At 54.2% G+C, this 14,061-nt stretch overlaps 1 long non-coding RNA gene across 1 annotated transcript; it reads left to right on the top strand.

The window, feature by feature from the left end:
• Nucleotides 1–476: 476 nt before the first annotated feature.
• On the top strand, nt 477–5,665 carry LOC140690487 (uncharacterized). The gene is made up of 2 exons (XR_012065796.1): nt 477–2,155; nt 4,740–5,665. It is a non-coding gene; the product is annotated as an uncharacterized lncRNA (long non-coding RNA).
• Nucleotides 5,666–14,061: the final 8,396 nt, after the last annotated feature.

Below are 14,061 nucleotides of genomic sequence, written 5' to 3'. Positions count from 1 at the left end.
GATGGAGGCCAGACCCAGGTCCTTGACCCCTAGTCCCCCAGCCTTACCAGTCACACCACATCTGAGAGGGGAAGGATTCCTTCATCTCAGAGTTGTCCATCACCTTCCATATGCTGAGATCGAGCTGAGTTCTCTGCCCAACTGGGACGGCCCCTGCAAGGTCCAGCTGGGATGGTCTCTGAGTTTCATGCTCTCTGTGCTGCTAAGTGTTCCTTCTGTGGCTGGGCTGAGGGGACAGTGGCACTGCTGGACACCTGGACTCTGGGAGGGTCCTGACATGCCAGCATTACCCCAACAGTGTGGCTGGGTCACGGTGTCAAAAAATATTTCACACCCAGTGACACTGACTGACGCGACGTGAGCTGGAGCAGGGCTTCTGAGTTACTAGATGTGGGCAGCTGTGCCCACGGGGGCGGGATGGGGACTGGACTGTGGGGGGATGGGGGGTAAGAGGGGTGGGGGTGGGAGAGTGGCAATTTAGCAAGTACTCTGGAAGAATTTCAAGAGTTTGATAACAGGTACACACATGGTTAGCCAGGCACAAGGTTAGCTGTCTACAGCCTGTGTGGGCTTCTGGGGACCCGGACATGCTAATGATGAAGCGAGAAGGGGAGCCCTGGTGGGGGGAGGCTGATGGGCTGATGGCAGGGGCTGTGACAGACCGACACCAGCACTTGGTATTCACATGTTCTCACTGTGCCCTGTGCTGTGCGGAGTGACTGACACAGTAACTCAAGGGATATTTGTAGAGTTTTACTTAGGTGTAGCTGACACATAAAACATTGCACATATTAAAGTGCCCTAGCAGGTCAGTTTTGACCCATGTATGTACACTGGTCCCTCAGTATCCGTGGAGGATTGGTTCCAGGACCCTCGCAGTTACCAAAATCTGAATTGCTCCAGTCCCTTCTACAACATGGTGTAGTATTTGCATATAACCTACACACGTCTTCCTTTATATTTTAAATAATCTCTAGATTACTTATAATACCCAATATAATGTAAATGTTATGTAAATACAATGTAAATACTATGTAAATGGTTGCTGATTCATGGCAAATTCAGGTTTTGCTTTTTGGATTTTTCTGGAATTTTTTTCCCTAATATTTTTGATCCAGGTTGATTAAATCCCCAGATGTGGCACCTGCGAGTGCAGAGGGCCAATTGTACCCTTGAAACCATCACGGTTAAGATAATGAATGAAGATTTAAGATAATGAATGAATCCATTACTCCAAAAGTTTCCTCAGAATCCTTCGTAATCTTCCCTCCTGCCCTTCCCTGGCACCCCAGGCAGCCACTGATCTGCTTTCTGTCACTATAGATTGGTTTTCATTTTCTAGGATTGTATATAGAAGTAACTCACTTAATGTTTACAACGCCTTCTGAAGTAGCTGCTACTATATTACTATCATCAGCCCCCTTTTACAGATGAGAAAACAAAGGCACAGAGAAGACAAATGACTTGCGGAAAATCACGCCACATGGCCAGGGAGCGGTGGAGCTGGGATTTGGCCCAAGGGAGTGTGGATTTGGGGTCTGGCCCCCTAACCACGGCACCACACTGCCCCTCACACAGCAGCCCCCTTGCTGCTGGCAATCAAGCTTGCTTCCTGAGCTGAGCCCCGCCCGGGTTGGGGGGATGTACAGATGGGGCCCCTGCCTGTGAGAAGCAAATAGGAGGAGGGAGGGGACCCTCACTACTTATCTTCTCTGAGCCTCAGTTTCCTCATCTGCACAATGGGAGTGATCATCACTGATGCATGGATAACAAATTGTGGTAGAGCCATACGGTGGAATATTCAGTCGTAAGAAGGAATGACATCCTGATACATCCTTAGTGTGGATGAACCTTGAAAATTTTATGCTAAGTAAAAGGAGCCAGTTACAAAAGCCCACATGTAGTTTGATTCCATTTGTATGAAATATCCAGAACAGGTAAATGCATATAGACAGAAAGCAGATTAATGGTTGTCACGGGCTTGGGGGAGGAGGGGAGGGAAGGACCTGGTTAATGGGCACAGGTGGTTGTGAGGGTCACTTTCACAAAACTGAATGAGAAGCAGACATGAAGAGACCCACCGTGGTGCCTGGCGTGTGGAGGTGCCCAGGAGAGGTTGGCCAGATGTGCGGATGGTGCTGATACCAAGGATGAGGTGAGTGTTCAACCCGGACAGCTGGCACTCCACCAGGGGGGTGAAGGTCCAGGCCTGAGGCCGGGGAGGTCGGAGTCCGCTCTGGACTTGCTCTTCCCTTTCTCAGAGCTGTAGGGAAAAAAGAGTGTTTGGGAGAGGGACCAGGAACTCCAGGGTGGTGAATCTGGTGAGGGAAACATGGGTGTCTAAACCAGGCTGGGCCTTGGCTGGAGTCGGCTGGGGGCCAAGGGCATGGCCCACGCCTGGGCCCAGAGCAGAATCTGAGGAAGATCTTAACTAAGGCCATGGAACCCCTTCCTGCCACATGAAGGGGATCAGGGAGGGTTTCTATCTCCAGCAGGCTTTTCTGCCTGTCCTCTGAGGCCCCTTTTGTCTGAAGAGGTTTTCTGTTCCTCATGGAGAAGAGCCTGGGGGCTGACTCCTCGCTGCTGCCTGGCCTCGGACACCGAGGCCAAGCTAGGGAGGAAGTTGGCGGCCTCAAGGGCCCTTTTGGGTTCCCTCTGCCTGGGCCGAGGGAACTTGACCCCTGAACCAAGAGGCCACGGTCATCTGGAGCTGCCAGAGAACCTGGCTCAGGGCTGGGCACACAGTGTGGTGTCTTAGCCGACAACACGACTCCAGCTGGAGACCCCAGAACATTCCCAAGCACTTTTTCCAGAGCAGAGCTTGGATGAAGCCAATGAGGGGGTAGACGCATCTGGGTGTCTTTGGGGGAACTCAGGGAGGGTTCACAGAGGCGGATTTGGGGCGAGGCCATGAGCAGGCGCCTTGGGCACATGACCAGGCGGCAGCTGCAGGCTTAGGCCAGGGTGACAAAGAGCTGCCGGCTAGCCAGCCCCGCTGCGATGGTCACCAGGAGTAAACTGCAAAGACCGGAACGATGAACACTGACAAGAGGGCAGTAATGATTACGGTTTGAGCCTGACTAGCGCGCTGCACAGGGGTGAGGCCTGGATGGCAAGTGACAAGCAGAGGCTGTAACTTAGTGCTGCTCCTTGACCCATTCGACCCAGTCACCCAGTTGATCCAGTGAGGAGCTTGACCCCAGCCCCCTGTCCTCAGAGGAGTCGGGGCTCATCTCGAGGGGGAGAGCTGGAGAAGGGGAAACCCTCAGCTGGGAGACTGGAGCCTGGGCTCCAGCCCCTGCTCTGCCAATGGCTTGCTGTGCTGCCCACGGCTGGACGCTGTCCCTCTCTGGGCTCCTTTTCCTTCAGCTGTGGAACAGCTGACTCCGATATTCTGCGATTCCAAGTCCCCTCCACTTCACCCAGTTTCCCAAGATTTCTGGGCTCTCTAGACCCATTTAGGAAGATGTCAGCCCTCTTCGGCTTCCTAGGAGGGCCCAGGCATGTGGAGGGAGTCAGGTAAATGAGGGTCCTTCCAAGGCCCCTGCCCAGCCAGTGACAGGAAGGCGGTGGATCACGGCAAAGGGAGCTATTTTACTGGAAGGATGAAAGGAAATTGCATCTTTAATAATTCACCGGGCCGGTTTGGAGGGAGGCAGGTTGGCGGGCCGTGGAGCCGCCGGGCCATCCCAGTATCTGTTCCTGGAAATCCGCTGGCTCCAGAGCCTGCCCGAGAGACCCAGGGCCCTCCATCTCCTTCTGGCCGAGGGACAGCGGGAGCCGACGGAGTCTAGACCAGGGTGAGAGGTTAAAACACAGCCATCCCGGGAACCCGCTAAATTGATATCCCCAGCAAAAAGGGAGCCCTAAATAATCGATAAGGCGGCAGCCCAGGAAAGCCGCCAAGCTCAGGCCCCAGCCCTGTGGAGTCGCTGCGGGGAGAAAAGGGTCGGGGCTTGCAAACTGCGCGGGGCTCCAGCGAGCAGAGCAGACAGGGGCCCGATGTCGAGTAACCAGTCCAGGCAGTGGCTGGAGTCAGGGGACATCGTGCCCTCAGCCAGCTATCCATCACTTTGCTTTCCCTCCTGATCCCTCTCAAGTGGCAGTGCCTTCAACGATTCACGACAGTGGCAGGACCCACTTGCTACTTCCCTTCAGAGGGACTGTCGTAGGCAGCCTGGGGGCCTTTAGGGCCAGACAAAGAAAGCAGTGGATTGAAGCCAGAGGAACTGATCCAGAACACAGGCGGAAGGTGCCAAAGACAAAAGTACCTAAAGAATTGTGGATTCTGGAGTCTGAAGATGTTGATTTTACTCCCAAGGGAGCCCCTGCCTGGGATGCAGTCCCTCCGTGTGAATGGGATGAGCTCTTGGGTGGCCAGATCCTTTGCTCCCGGAAAGAGCTTGGCACCTGTAGGTTGTCATTATTATTAGGCCCTCTGCCAAGGCCTGAAGACTCTTCGTTGACTGATCTGAAATTCAGTCACTTTCCTGGGTGGGTCGTAGGTATAAACTAGATTGGGGAAGGGGTGCATCAAAAGGGAATCAAAGAATCTGGGGACCCAGGCGGGCTCAGGCAGAGCAACTATGAATGTCTCTCCTCTCTTTCTCATTCTCTCTCTCTTTCCCTGTCCTGTCTTCCTTCCCTCCCTACCTCCCTATCCCACTACTGAGCAAAGACAATTCAAGAATCACACAGAGGATACGTCGCAAATGAATATACCTTTCCTTCTTTTACAGATGGAGAAACTGAGGCCCAAAGAAGCAATGCCTCCGCGGGCACCCAGCCGGTGAGCATGAGCCAGGACCAGAGTTCAGATCTGCTGACTTCCAGTGTCGTGCTCTTCCCACCAGCCCAGGGACCTCTGGCTCCCTTCCCAACAGCTCTTGTGGAGGGAGGTCTGGTGGCCTTGAGGCAAGGTGACCAGGCCAGTCATGAGATTCATTTTGACTCACTGTCTGGCACCACCTCCCCCTGCCCCAGCCCTTGGGCTCAGCTGTCCTCCCTGGAGGACAGGGGTGAGATCCACCCCCATCAAATCTTCCAGGCCGTCAAGAAGATCCCACCAACCAACACAATTTTAAATTTAGGTCCGCCAAACCTTCTGTATCTGGGGGAAGCCACCGCTTTCAACGGCACTAGGGGACGGAAAATGGACCAAAATGGTTTCTGAGTGAGTGAAATTGTTGTTTGAAACATCCATTCAATGCCTCAAAGCTCCCGCTCGTTGCTCATAAAAACATCCCTCGGGCCCTCACTCAGAGCCTATTTGCTCATACTCGACAAACAGTTCTTACGAGTTTGGTGGTCTAGTTTCTCAGGCCATGACAAGCAACCTGATAGCAACGAGAAGAGCTTTATGACGAGAGAGGAGGCGGAAAAACTGTAAAAGGCAGATGCGGTAATTAACAAAGCAAAGCAGACTGGATAGACCTTGATAACCCCGGAGGGTAACCCAGGATTACAGTCCAGTCTACTAATTAGCGCTGTCGAAATGAGCCTGAGTCATCGAGAAAAGAGGAGACACACAGGACCCTCTGTGAGAGAACTCGGGCGCGTGTAGGAACCCCTGGGGAGAGAATTCTACCAAAAATACATTTACAGAAGTTTTTCTGTGTGAAGAGGCAAATTGCTACAACAGACAATAAACGTATATGTAACAACATCTCCATTCTGGACAATGCCAGGCGCCTGGGATGGGGACAGCTGCTGGCCTTGTGTGACAGTCAGAACCGGAGAATTCTGGTTTAGTCCCCCTTCCCCATTAAGGTGCCTCTCGCCTGCATAATTAACTGGTCTTCTTGCTGTTTTCCTTTTTTTTTTTCCCCTTTAATCCTTTCTGCATGCAGAAGGAAGATTAATCTTCCTTAATTTCATTTCTGCTCTGATAAGGAAACTCCAGTGACTCCCCTGTTTTCTCCTGCAGAGAACCTCCCCCACTGCTCACTGGTGACAGCCTGGCCGGCCCTCCTACATTCACTCCTCGCAGACCTAGGCTCTAATTCTCTGGCACATTGGGGCTTTTGCAGGAGGCTTCTCCTACCTGCCCACCCAACCCCCTTTCACACGGTCTGGCCGGTCCATCCCTCCCACAGCCTGGCCACCACCCAGCTGTGCATGGCTTTTAACTGTCATCCACCTGACCCCGCCCGGCACTTGCTTACACACTGTGAGCCCACCCTGTGGCCCACCTCACGTGCTGGGTCGGCCCCTCCATCAGCTCACACCAGGAGACTGGGTCCCCAGGCCACTGCCTCTCTGGGCTCTGCATCCCTAGGGATGAATGACTCCGTCATCAGAATGTGCAGCTCTGTGTGGTCACCCACACTATTCCTTCTTTATGTGCCGGCCTCCTCTGCCAGCAGCCTCCACGGCCTGGTTTTCTGCTGTGTCCTCGTCCCAGCATGGGTCTGGCACACAGTGGGTTGTCACGTCGGTCTGAACACCTGCTCGTCCTGTGTGCTTGGTGACACTGTGCAGGCAAGGGTATAGGAGTGGGTCTCTCTTGTGTGTCTTGCACCCAGTAGGTACTCAAGTTCAGCTGATGGATGCTTGGGAGAGAGTGATGTGTGGGTGACAGCTCAGCTCACCGCTCGGTGCCTCAGTGGGGATGGCAAGGCAAACACCCAAAGTTCCAACTTTAACAGCCACACCCCACCCAGGGGACATGCTATAGTGCACACTCTGTACCCAGAAGAAGAGCCACCTGCCAGTGATGCTGGAGAGCCGAGGGGTCAAGGGGAAAGACAACTGTCATTTGTGAAGGTCTCCGAAGACAGGCACTTAAAAACAATGTTTTTTTAGTAGAGGCAAAGTTGATTTACAATGTTCGTTTCAGGTGTACAGCGAAGTGATTCAGTTGTACATATACATACACATATATTTTTTTCTTTTCAGATTCTTTTTCATTATATGTTATTATAGAAAATTGAATATAGTGCCCTGTGCTGTACAGTAGGTCTTTGGTGTTCATCTATTTTATAAATAGTAATGTGTGTCTGTTAATCCCCAACAGGCACTTTTAATCCAAATCTTCCAACAGGACGGAAGGTAAATCTCAGTATCCTCATTTTCAGTAGAGGAAACAAAGGCTCAGTGACACTGAGTGGCTTGCCAGCCTCACTAGACTTACCCGGGCAGACATCACTGAGAGGCACGGTCTGCATTCCTCAGTGGACTTACCTGATTTTATCGCTGGGTGTATGAGACACTGAGGTCTGAGATTCAGGGTCACCACCAAGGGCTTTGGAGGCAGTGGGGATCCTGTTAGAATGCTGCCCCTCCTCTTTCTAACGGTGGGACCTGGGGCAAATTACCCTCTCTCAGTCTGGGTCACGTGGAGACAGGCCCCTCAGGTGTGGTAGTGGGATGCTGGGAAGCGCTCAGCTGGGTGCCTGGTTCAACACATGCCCATGAATTTTGGGTACCACTGTCACCTGGGGCAAGCCCCTTTTCTGTAAGGGCCTCAGTTTCTTCAGCTATAAAATGGGAGGGTGGGCTCTAAATTCCCCTCCACATCCTGATAGCCTGGAGTATTTGGAGGGAGGAGAGTGAGGAGTGAGGAAGGATTAGGTAATTTCCAGGGACTGAGGGCAAGCGCGGTTCCTGGAAGGGAAGTTTCCCCAGAGGCCCTGCTCACCTTAAAGAACCTCAGAGTGAAAGGGATCTGTGGGTTTTTCCTAATCCCTGTTCTGACAGGAAACACCACAGTGTCCACAGGGGGCCCCAGGTCCTGTTGGAAGATGTCCAGTGTGTGTGCGGGGAGCTTGGGGCCCCGTGTTGACCCTCAGTCACCCTGCCGCACAGTCTGCAGGTCCCCAGAGTGTCCTTGGATCTGGGTGTCCACAGCACACTCTCAGTGTCCAGTTCCCCCCCTTTTTTTCTTTCCCAAGATGGCATGTCTGACTTTGGAGGACAGGTGTGCCCACCCAGTGTGTGCTCAGACAGAACGTCCACGACTCCTGCGGCCTCCCCTTGGTCACTGAGCACCAGCCCCTCCTGGCCTGCTCCCCATCCTGGGCCGTGTGCCTCATAAAACTAAGTTCCCAAAGGAAAATGCAATATTCCTGGTGCAGTTTGACCAGGGAATGAAGAGCAAGCTGTCACCTTTAGATCCCATGCCGTTTTCAGCAGAGATTTTTTGGAGTGGCATTTTCTCCCCGGCAACGTCAGCTAAGGATACCAGCTCCCACAGACACCCAGAGCCACAGACGGCCTTCCAGGACTCCATGAGCCCAGCTCCAGCACGAGGCCAGGCTCAGAAATCCGAAAGCAGAAGCTCCCTGTCCCTTGCGGCCCAGTTCTTAGCTTCACGGGGGGAGACGAAGACTCACATCCTGCAGTTTGCTCTCCAAGACCCCGTTTCTAGCGAGGACTCCCTCCCAGTGTCTGACCGGGCAGCGGGAGGCAGGTAGGGGATTCCAGCTCACGCAGGGGAGCCACGGCCCCGGTGGCTTCCCCCTGGCCGTGTCCAGTTCACAAGGACCACGGCGTTCTGGGGTGGAAGCAGGCATTTTTCTGTGGCTGGGTCGGAGCGCCCCTTCCTCAGACAAGTCAGACCTCCTCCCTGGGCGGTACCTCCTGCGATGATAGTCAGACCTCTGCTGGGTCTCCCTGAGCCGCGGTTTTGGTGACCAGGTACTGACTCCCTGGGGAACATTCTCCTCCTTTCTCAGGAGTCCTTGGCTTCCTCCTTTCTGTGCAGACCTCTCCCCTCATCAACTAAGGAGTAAGCCGAGGGAAGGAAGGCCCACTTGTGGCCTGCCCACCGGGGCCGGCAGCCTATCCTAAGCATCTTGCAGGATCCGTGCCAACCCCGTTCCCAGGGAGCAGAGTGCAAGCCACCGTGACCGCCTCTGAAGGACACCCCGTGTTTCCTGTTCTGGGAAGCGGGACCCTCACACCTCTGCTTCCCACCCCTCATTGCTCACAGGACAACCAGCCAGGGAGATTTAGAACCTGCAGCACAGATTCACACACATCAGGTGCACGTACACACTCACCCTCCCCACACAGAGCCCCTCATACACCCCGCAAACCGCAGAGATTCTCGTGGGCAGTGCGCAGCTGTGTCCTACCCAAGGGGCCCGGCTGAGGGGGTCCAGGCAGCTCACAAGGCAGGGCTGGGGGCCCCCGACGGAGGAAGGGCACCTTCTCACTTGCACAAAGGCCAGGTCTGTGCTCACCGTGCCTCTGGCCTGCCCCCCACAGCACAGCAGTCCCCCACCAGCAGGCTCTCTGGACTGGTAGACCCCAGGGCCCTGGGGACACCCCCAGTCCTCCTTGCTGAACGCCCCTGTCCCCCGTGAAGCCCCCACCCCTCCGCTGCTCTGGGTGCCCCACCTCCAAGACCTGGCTTAAGGCACAGCCCAGCTCTTCCCTCCCCAGGGCTCTGTCACTTATTACCGTGACCTCAGCATCACCGTTCACTGGTTTAGCCTCCACATGCTTGTGCAGCGCCTGCTTGGGCCAGGTCCTGGGCTCGGTGCTGGAGATGCAGAGGGGACGAGGTCGAGCTCAGTTAGTGGGCTTCGGCCCCTGAACAACAGTGGTCACACGCAACAAGCTCGGCCATGGGAGAAGCACCTGTGGGAGCTGCGGGAACCGGAGGGGCACCTGTAACCCCACCTAGGGAAGCAGTCACGGAGAACTTCTTGGAGGAGGTGTGTGCTTGAAACTCCAGCCACTGTCCATGGGCCAGAGACTGGGCTGGGGTCCCCTGCTATCCAGATGAGATCATCCAAACCCCGACCCCCCTGCAGATCTGTACGCAAGAGCAGTGAACACGCATGTCGTAAGCCCCGCAGCTGCCTGCGTAAGCTTGGTAGTTACACAGTTAGGTGCAGAGATGCAGGGCATAGTTCATGGACACAGACCCCAAGCGCTCTTTCTCCCCCTGCCACGTGCCTCGGGCGTTCCCACCCCTCCCCCGGCCCTGGTCCTTCTCCTCCTTGGAGCCCAGCCCATGGCGGAGCCTGCTCCTGGCCCTGGTTAAACAAGAAAAGGACTTGTTACACACCAGGTCGCGAGCCTCTTTCCCACCCATTTGTGTACCTTTGAGGGCTGTGTCCCTGTACCTTCTGCTCGGTCACCATGGGGGCCAAGGTCCCTAACCTGAGCCCCAGCTTGTCCCTGGGAGCCGCGGGGCTGATTAGAGCTGGGGGACACTGTAGGGTGAGGGGACTCAGGCCCCCAGGAACTGGAGGTCAGGAATCTGAGTCCTTAGCCTGATCCCCACGCATGCCTACCTGGTCCCTCTCAGGACTAAGAAGGTAGCAATTCAAGGCCTGGCCCTTGTGCCTGCTGGTCATATGGGTTTGCCACTGCTTCCCTGAGCCTGTTTCTTCTGTCTTTAAAACTAAGTGAAAAAGGAGGGGAGGGTAGAGTTCAGTGGTAGAGTGAGTGCTTAGCATGCGCAAGGTCCTGGGTTCAATCCCCAGCACCTCCATTTAAACGTAAATAAATAAACCCAATTACTTACCCCATCCCCCAGCAAAAAAAAAAAAAAAAAAAAAAGGAAAGAAAAATTGAGTAAAAAATGTCTGTCACCTGCCAGGGCAATAGTGAAACTCAAACAGCATCATATATTTGAAAAGTACGGAGCACCATTCAAGCAGATGCCATGGTTCTCTGAACATGTTTCCCCAGATGTAAAATGGGTTTAAGACTTGTGTTTACTTCCTCTGGTGAGACTGTGACCAGGGAATGTGTGTGAGCAGCTCGGGGAAGGAGCCGGCGCTGTGTGCCGGGCTGGGCTCTCTGGGCCAGAGTCTTCTTGTCCAGGCAAACACAGCTGCTGGCCTCACACCCCGGGCTGCCTGGCTGGTAGCCAGTCTGGGGCAGAAGCAGCTACCGCTTCTGCTTCTAAAATCGGCCAACTGCTTCCTGGGAAGGTGACAGGGTAAGCGGCCCTCTGGGCCACCCCTGCCCACTCTCCTCTGCCAGGGCTCGTGCTGAAACCAGGTGGGCAGCAGGGGAAGGTGAGATTTCTGGCTCAGATGAGATGTCCACGCAGGACCGACGGATGCGCCAGGCACAGTGCCCAGGGTCCGTGATGCTTTTAGGGGCCCGTAAAATGTTTTCAGCTCTTTTAAAATCAGAATGAAGGCATGAACTTTTAGGTTGAAAAAAATGTTTTAATAAGGAATAGCAATGTATTTGTCTGTATATCAATATTGTCATAAGGCACAGTTTTTATGTTATGTTAAGGAGAAAGAGCCTATGAAGGCATACAAGGGCCTAGGGCCCGAGAGAGTCAAAATAGGGCCCAGGGTCCAAGTAAGTACTCTGTCCACAGTCAAGTACTGTCCCGGAGCCCCTTCCCCCGTGGCAGATGTGCTGGCCAGTCTCCCCTCAGCTCGGGTGACAGGTCCCGATATTGCAAATCGAGATGAGGAGTGCAGCGACATGGCCCGCTGTCTCTGCATGTTACCTCTGCATTCCTGAGACTCTGCTCTGTGGTCATCGTGTGCTAGGTTCCTGGAGTTGGGGGGGGCTCACGCATCCTTCTCTCACACCCCCCAAAGGGTGTGGCCCATGTGTACCCCCTAGTAAGAAGAGGGGCTCCCTAACACCAGAATTCCGAAAACTGTGGTGTCTCTGTGTGTCCTCTCTCAGCACATAGTTTGAAAAATTTCCCAGGCAATTCTGATCTTGACCCACCTCTTGATATGCCCCCCGGGATGGTCTCCCTCAACTTCTGCCCACCTTGAGGGCCACTGGCGTGGAGGAAATCCGACCAGTCTGCACAAGTTACAACAGATCCTTTTACAGAGCAGCACCAAACTTGGCAACACGGCTCCCTTTCCTCCCCACCCCTCCGAGAGCCTTTGATTTAGGGTGTTTCATCACGCTCCTCTTTTCCATCGATGCAGAGGGAAGACCGTGTAGCCTGCCATGGCTGCCTCAGAGGGCAGCTGGCTGCTCCTTCTGTCTGGCTGGTGAGACGGGCCGGCTCCCTGGGGCCGTGCTTACAGCGGTTAGAGCCGAGAGGCCGCGGAGGACACACTGGCTCTCTGGGCTGGAGGAAGGGGCACACGGCTCTCGTGCCAGCCCCTGACTCTTCCATGGACCGGCCTTTGGCTCTGGGTCAGTTGTGGCACCTCTCTGAGATTTCATTTTCTCCTCTGTAAGATAGGAATCAACAGTGCTCATCTGCTGGCTTCGCTGAACCACCTGAGACGGTGTACGGGTGGCCCTGAAGGGACTGTGGGAACAGAGACCTTCGATGCTCACACATGACCACTTTCCCTCTCAGCTACAGGTCAGGGGTATGTGTGTGTGTGTGTGTGTGTGTGTGTGTGTGTGTTCTAGTTCGTTCACCCAGAATAGTCTTCTGTCTCTCCCTCCTTCAGACCCCAGTACAAATGAAACTCACCCTTTAGCAGGACACATAACCCATGTCAGCAGAGACGGTGGTGAAATGCAGAATTGAAACTTTTATTTTTTGGAGCATGTGTTTCACAGTTTTCAGTCGTTTAAAACCTTACGGCACTAGAGCTAAATCACCCAGAAACATCTCCTCTCCCTTTTGGTGAAAAATGTTTGATAAAATTTCTCCTTCCCTGTCCTGTCTCCCGCCATCCAGTAACTTTCATTTTGACCTGTGCTTTCTGCTTCTACCCCTTTGCATTTCTGTAAAACACTTCAGCTTGACAAATGTCAGTGGTTTAATTAAAATGTTATCTCCCTCTGCCAGTCTGTGACCTGTGACTCAGTAATGGGCAGGGTCCAGCCTTCCCAGGGCTCCTGGGCTGGCCCGGCTGCCATCTTGGCCAGAGTAGGGATGTATGAAGGGGTGGATGTGCTGGTCGCCGTCCTGAGCAGCCGAAAGCCTGGCAAGTTCTATCCAGAAAGACTCCCAAGGGGGACCTGTTACCAAGAGGCGGTGTCCCTAATGTCTTGCCGTGGAAGGGATTGTGCAAAACAAGGAACATGTCATCACAGGAAAATAAATCACTGGGGCTCTTTGGGTCCCTTTTATGAAAGACTGATTTGACCCACAAGGATTGGACAGCCACTTGCTGCTGAATTTTAGAAGCTGCTAGGCCCAGGTCTCAGTTTTCTTAGAATGAGTCATTGCTAAATGTCACAGTGACTTTTTCATGGAAGGGGCAGTTTTGGGGAATGGGGTGGTTAAATGTGCAGCAAACCAAATTTTTAGTGGAAAAGTCATTTTGTGCAAAACTGGCTTAACCTCCCCATCTTGGACAGGCCGAGTTCCCCAGCTTAGGGGAGGGACATATGTCTCCTTCACGCACGTTCTCCTGGACCACCCCTCCCCGTCTTTCCCAGGCGCCAGGCGCCTGCTCCGGCCCCGCCGTGGGGAATCTCATCAGCTCATCACCTGGGCAGGGGCTCCTCCGAGGTTCCTGCCCGCACCTGCTGAGGCACAAAAGCCTTTGGGAGAGATTCCCTTTGCCAGAATCACAAAGAACACAGACTCAGGGCATTTTTGTTTTTGGTGTGGTTTATTTTTTAAACCCACTTGTAGTTTGGGTTCAGCTGGAAAGCAGGACATACTGAGGGAAGGAAGGCGGTCGAGTGAGCAGGATTCCGCTGCAGCTTTGGCGGGAAGCCCCAGGCCCTGCTGCTCTGGGGAGGTAGGACCCGTGGCCAGGCTCCCAGCTGGCTCGGGCCAGGCGGGCAGCCCTTCTGTGCAAGTGTCCCGAGCAGAGGAAAGTTGCCTTCTCTCTGATCTGTGTCCTCAAAGGCCCAGCCTGAGGTTTCCCAACAGAGCGCCGGCAGCTGAGGGACAGGGCTCCACGGGCAGGGCAGGCCAGGCTGGAGAGTCTGTCGGACGAGGAACACTGGCCAGCTTCTGATGCCAGATAAGAGACGGGGACTTGGCGTCTGGGCGGCCCCGCGGGGCTGCTCCTGCGGCGGCCCGGCCGTCTGGGCCCCCCCCCCCGCCCTGCAGCTGCCCAGGGCGTGATCAGTGGTACATTTCCCACACCCCCTCCCCCTCCCTCAGAGAAAATAAAATAAAATAAAAATCAGAATAAATACCGACTCAGCTAACATTTACATTTACATGGATGGACAGGACATTCCCCAAACTGT

The sequence above is a fragment of the Vicugna pacos genome, chromosome 30 (assembly GCF_048564905.1).
Source record: "Vicugna pacos chromosome 30, VicPac4, whole genome shotgun sequence".
Lineage (NCBI taxonomy): Eukaryota > Metazoa > Chordata > Mammalia > Artiodactyla > Camelidae > Vicugna > Vicugna pacos.
This window is presented reverse-complemented; position numbering and strand designations above follow the sequence as displayed.